A 6,235-nucleotide genomic window follows, 5' to 3' on the forward strand; every position below is an offset into this window, starting at 1 on the left:
CTCATTAAGTCATAAAATCATGGAATCTTACTGTTGGAAGGGAAGGCAACAGTCATCTTGTTCAATCTATAGCTGAAGCCTAATGTCCACTCAATGATCATTCTGCCCCCACTTCAAAGCTTTCAGTGAGGAGTCAGTCACTACCACATGTTCAACCTTCTATATTTGGGCACTCACTTTGACTTACCATTCATTCAAAGCAGCTAGATGTTTCAATGGACAGAGCCAGCCCTTGAGTCAGGAAGACTCATATTGCTGAACTCAAATCTGGCCTCAGACATTTACTAACTGTGTGACCTTGACCAACTCACGTAACCCTGTTTGCCTCAGCTTCCTCATCTATAAAATGAGCTGGAGAAGGAAGTGGCAAACCACCCCTGTATCTCTGCCAAGAAAAGCCCAAATGGGGTCATAGAGTCGGACATGACTGAACAACACCACCATTCATTCATTCAATAAATGGCTGTGTCCATTAGGAAAGTAATGTAATAATTTGAATACCAGCAATATTAGTAATTTCAAGTAATGTATCAATATAAAACATGTCCTCCATGAGATATAATACATATTGTCTATATTTTAATATATTTCTTATATGTGAATAAGATTCATCTGAACTTGGTCTAGTCTTTAAAGTATGCCGAGCACTTGACATACATTATCACATTTGATCTTCACTACAACCTTAGGAGGTTGTATTAGAATTACTATTTTCCTCTCTTACAGAAAAGGAAATTGAAGATGCAAGGTGATAAATGACAACATGGGGTCACAGAGCTAGTCAGTTTCCAAGGCAGGATTTGAACCCAGGTGGGTCACACCCCATGTCCATGTTCAACCCATTTAAAAAAATTAAAAAAAAAACATTTTCCAACATCTTGAGTGGATATAGAAATACTTCCCTCACTCTTCTGGGTTCTGCCTAGAAAAGAAAAACACTCTGTTGGACAATTGCCTATGATTCCAGGGAAAATTCCCAAGATTCCAGGGGAAAAGTTAAAAATCAAGTGATCTGAAAAAAGAGTCCTTTATACCCTGCTCCCAGAAAAAGTATTAATGGTATTTCTAAGGACTCTGCTATATGGTAATAGGGGAAAGAATTTGACTTGGCATCTGCAGACATGGGTGAGAGAACCAGCTCCCTTACTTACTAGCTGTGTGACCTTGAAAAAAAAATCCCACAAACTTTCTGAGCTGAAGGGAGAGCTCAGGGGTCATAGTTTAATTGCTAATGAGTAGAGCTATTCAAAAGTGGAACACACTGCCATAGGAAATCGTGGGTTCTACATCATTAGAAGTCTTCAAGAAAAGACCAGACAACTCTCTGTTAAGGATATTGTAGAAGAAAATTCACTTATAGGGGTTTAAGGTGAACTCAAGGGTCCTTTCCAGCTTGCAATGTCCAATTTATACCTGAATCTTTTCCACATCATCCCCAACAAGTGTTTATCCAGCCTTCCCCTGAGGACCTTTACTGCTGAGGAACTAACCCCCCCTTCCCCCCATTCCACTTTAGAACAACTCTCATCATTGGGAAGTTTTTCCTGACACTACACCCAAATATCTTTTCTAGGTTTCCACCATTATACTCAGTTTTTCACTCTGGGGCCAAGAAGAATGAATCAAATCTGCTCTTCCATGAATAATTCTTCAAATGCTCAAGGATTTATTTTATATCTTGCTGCTTACTGAAGTGATTGTCTCAAATAGATTTTTTTTAAAAATCACTCCTAAGTCAATAGGGATAGTTGTGTGTTCCATTAGTCTATGGGTAGCTCTCTAATTTTTTGCTTTCGTTGCTTTCACTAGAATTTCAACAGAACAAAGGTATGATTGCTTTACCCCTGTATTTGTTAGTAAAGCTTCTAGTGTGTGCTCCCTGCATATAATGCTAGTTTTTCATATTATGTTTCTATATTTTGTAAGATATTTAGCATATGTTGCACTTTGTCAAAGGCTTTTCTCTTTACTGATATAACTATGTAGTTTTGCACATTTTTAAAAAAATATATATTGTTTTTCCTAATGTTGAACCATATTTGCATCTCTGGTATAAACATTCTTAACCTGCTTCTAGTTGGTACGCACATATGAACTTTGGACTATTACATGAGAGGCAGGTGATGGTCCTGGCTAATATTCTCTTCTGGTCAGACCACATCTGCAGGACTGTGGTCAGTTCTATGCACTGTGGTTTAGGACTTTGTTAAGATGGAAAGATTCCAGAGGAGGGCAACTAAGATAATGAGGGATCTTGAGTCCATGCCATATGAGGGCTGTTTTTTGAAGAAATTGAGGGCAGATGGGAAACAAGGTAACTGTCTTCAAGTTTTTGAAGGGATGGAACATGGAAGAAAAATTTAGACTTGTTCTGCTTGTTTCCAGAGAGGAGAACTAGGAACAATGTTTGAAAGTTGCAGAGATAGAATTAGGCTGGATGTCAGGACAAATAGCTAATGAGAACTGTCCAAAAGTGGAACACACTGCCACCGGTATTGAGTTCCCCATTCCCAGAAGTTTTCAAGCAAAGACTGGATGATCTCTAGTTGAGGCTATTGTAGAAAGAATCCTCACTAGGGTACCTGAGATTAAGATAGCCTTTAGGGGTCCCTTCCAGCTTGGAATGTTTATTTCAGATTTCACTATTCATTCTATGTCTAGGGGGGAAGTTAGATGGTCATTGGAAACAGAGTACTAGATTTGGAGTTAAAGCTCTGAATTTGAATCCTGCCTCAGATACTTCTAGTTGTGTTCTCAGTCTCAGTTTCCTCAGGTACTAACAACACCTGGGTGGTGTTATAATACATAACACCTAGGTGGTGCAGTGGATAAAACACCAGTGCAGGAGTCAGGAGGACCTGAGTTCAGATCTCACCTCAGACACTTGACAACTCACTAGCTGTGTGACCTTGGGCAAGTCACTTAACCCCAACTGCCTCATCTTGGGTCATCTCCAGTCATCCTGATGAATATCTGGTCACTGGATTCAGATGGCTCTGGAGGAGAAGTGAGGCTGGTGACCTGCACAGCCCTCCCTCACTCAAAATAAAGTCAAGTGCAAGCCATGTCATCATTTCTCCGATGGCATGGTCTTCTTGGGCAAGGTAGGAGGAACACAATAATGACACCTACCTCTCAGGGCTGTGGTGAGGCTCAAATAACAATGAAAAAGGCTTTGTAAGCCTTTTTATATAAATGTTAGCTGTTATTATTAAACACTTGAGATCCTGTTACTTAATAATGCTAATTGACTTTTTGCCTCAGACACTTTAGGGCCAGGGTGGAGTCACAAAGTTCAGTGTCTGGAAGCTTTGGAACTGCTTTAATTTCTTACCCTAAGATCACAACTGGACCAGGTCTAGTTGCTGGACAGAACTGAGGAAAGTCTAATGCTTCTTGAGTACAGGAGCCAGCCTGCCTGGTGGAGCAGATATGTGTGGAGCTCCAGGCAAGTCACAGAGTGACCCAATGGGATGGATCCTCATGGGCAGCGTGGCACCCCTTGAATCCAAACCAAAATCTCCTCTAGAGCAGCCCAGCCTCACCTTGAAGAGTCCCTCTGGGGAAGGGCACCAGCCAGGACCCTTTGTTTTTCTTCAACTCGAACTAAAATCGGCTTTTCTTCCTAGTTCCGCCTTCAAGGCTCAAGCAGAACCACCTTAATCTCTTGGCCAAGCAACAGCCTTCAGATGCTGGCCTATAGCTCTCATGGCCCTTTGAAATTGTTTCTGTAACCTTCCCCACTTCTTCCAACTGGCTGTCCTACGGGGAGATCTCCAGGTCAGTGAGCATTTATTGAGCGCCTACTGGGAGCCAGGACCTGGCTCAGGCCAGCAGTCTACAAGCATGGCCCCATTGCCCACTAAGTATGTGGCCCTGGGCTAAGGGTTTACAAAGGGTACAAACGTGCCCTCAGGGCGTTTACAGTCTATGGAACAAGACTTGCACAGAGCTAAGAACCCTAAGTAAATGTTTATTGTAGTAGGTGCAAAGCAAACGAGGCGGTCATTTAGATTGGCCGGAGGCTGGCGGGCAGAAGGTGCTGGAGGACCGGGGGGCTGGCAGGGGTGGGCGGCCGGGTCCTGCCTCTGGGGCAATGCCCTCATTTCGGAAGGTGTGGGTTCCAGATCAGGCCCCGGCACTGAACGGGCTAAGTGCCTTCAGTGGAGTCAGCCCCAGCTCCGCATGCTCAGCACCTAGGAGAGGGGTAGACTTGGACCACAGCGGAGCTGCCTCCCCGAGCGGCGCAGGTCCGCGGGAGCGCTGCCCCCGTGTGCCCAGCTCCCCAGCCAGGGCTCAGCTGTCCCTGGCTCGGAGGGTGCCCCGCCACCCACCGCTCCCAGCTGCCTGGGCTCGCACAATGGGCGCTCAACTCCTAAATTGCCCTCCAGCTCCGAGCCCTGGGTCCGGCAGACTCTGGAGGTCCTGGGGAAGCTCCCCGGGCGCACGAGGACCAGGGACCCCGGCGGCCGAGGGCTCCCCCTTTGTTCCGGGGCCCCACCCGGGGAGCCCCGGCTCGGTGCGTGCACCCTGCGGGCGCAGGCCAATCGCAGATGGGAGCGAGGATCCGGGGACCATGTGGCTTTCCAACGTTACAGTAAATTCGGCTTTTGGGATCCCAGGCAAAGTTGGAAGCTGGCTCGGCTCATTTGCATGCTAATACCCAGAATGCCTTTCCAGCACCCCGCTTTTCTAATGGAAGCGTTGAGTTCGGAATCGGGCAAAAGTTTTGCCGCCGCGCGTTTCGGGTCCCGGGGCCGCCCGGGCCGAGCGCGGCTCCCCAGGGCAGGGCGGCCGCGGGGCTTCTCCCGGGCTCAGCGGCCCGATCGGGGTCCTTCTCCCCACCCGCAGACAGACAAGCAGGGCTGGGGGGCGCCCGGCCCCCCTCGCCCCGGCAGGTTGCCGCGGCAGCTGCCCGCCCGGGGCCTCGGGGGAAGGCCTTTCTTTCCTGAGCGGGGCTGGGGGGGGTCGGCCTTTCTCTGGCCGGGGCCAGGCGGGGGGCTGGGCGGCCGAGCTCCGGGGCCGGGCCGGGCGGTGGGAGCCGAGCTGGCTCGCTGGTTCGCTGGCTCTGCGGCGGCTCGTTTGCATCGGCCCGGGGGGGGCCGGGCTGCAGCCCCCCGCCTCCGCGCGGGGGGAGGGGAGGGGAGAGGGGAGGGGGGCTGGGCGGGGGCCGCCTGGCATTGGCGGAGGCGGCCGGGCGGGGGGGCAGGAAGCGGCGGCGGGGGGGGCGGCCCGGGGGGAGGGGAGGGGGGGCCGCGCATCCTCGGCGGCGGCGGCGGCAGCGGGGGCGGGGGGCCGGGGCCGCACAAAGAAAGTGCAAACTTTGCGGGCCCGGCGGCGGGCGCGGCGGCGGCCACGTGCGGGCTGCGGGCGGCGGGCGGCGGCGGCGCGGCCGGGGCGCGGGGGGCGGCTGGGCGCGGGGCTGGGGGGGCCAGGCCGGCGGGCGGGGGGGGTGCTGTTGGTATCGCCCCCTCCTTCTCCTCCCCCCCAGGGGTGAAAGTGCAAAAGGAAGTGCAGCCGCTGCCATCTTTCCTCCGCCGCGGCGGCTCCGAACGCACGGGAGCCGGAGCCCGAGCGGGAGCGGGAGCCGGAGCGGCACCGAGCCCAGGCGGGCCGGGCCAGGCTAGGCCGCAGCGCCCTCGCGCCTCCGCGCCCCGCGCGCCCGCCCGCCCCCGGGCCGCCGACCCGCGTGCAGCCCCGCACGGGCCCCGCCGGCCTGCCTCCGCGCCCTCGCGCCCGGCCGGGCTCGGGCTCCTCCAGCCCCGCTCCCGCCGCCGAAGCCGCCGCCTTTGTTCCCGCCTCCTCCGCCCCCTCCCCTGCACGCCCGGCCCATCGCGCTCGGCGGCGGCCGCCGAGGCGGCAGCAGCAGCAGCAGGAGGAGCAGCAGCAGCAGGAGCAGCAGCAGCAGCGGCGGCGCGGCCCCAGCGCCAGTCCAGGCGGCGCGCGCCCCCGCGCCGGGAGAAGGAGCACGCGCGCTCGTGGCGGGAGGCCGCGCGCCAGCGCCCCCTGGCGGCCGGAGGGGGCGGCGCCGAGGCCCGCTGGGCGAGCGCGCACAGAGGGAGGGCTCGGGCGCCAGGTCCTGCGGGAGCCCAGCTCGCCAGCCCAGAGGCGCAGCCAGTCAGCCAGCCGGGCAGCCGGGCGGGCATGTGGGTGGCGGAGGCGGCCCGCCAGCTGTAGACGCGCCCGCCCGCCCGCCGTCCGCACGTGCCGCCGCCGCCGCGGCGGCGCGCCCGCT

This window comes from Notamacropus eugenii, chromosome 4 (genome assembly GCF_028372415.1).
Source record: "Notamacropus eugenii isolate mMacEug1 chromosome 4, mMacEug1.pri_v2, whole genome shotgun sequence".
Taxonomy (NCBI): domain Eukaryota; kingdom Metazoa; phylum Chordata; class Mammalia; order Diprotodontia; family Macropodidae; genus Notamacropus; species Notamacropus eugenii.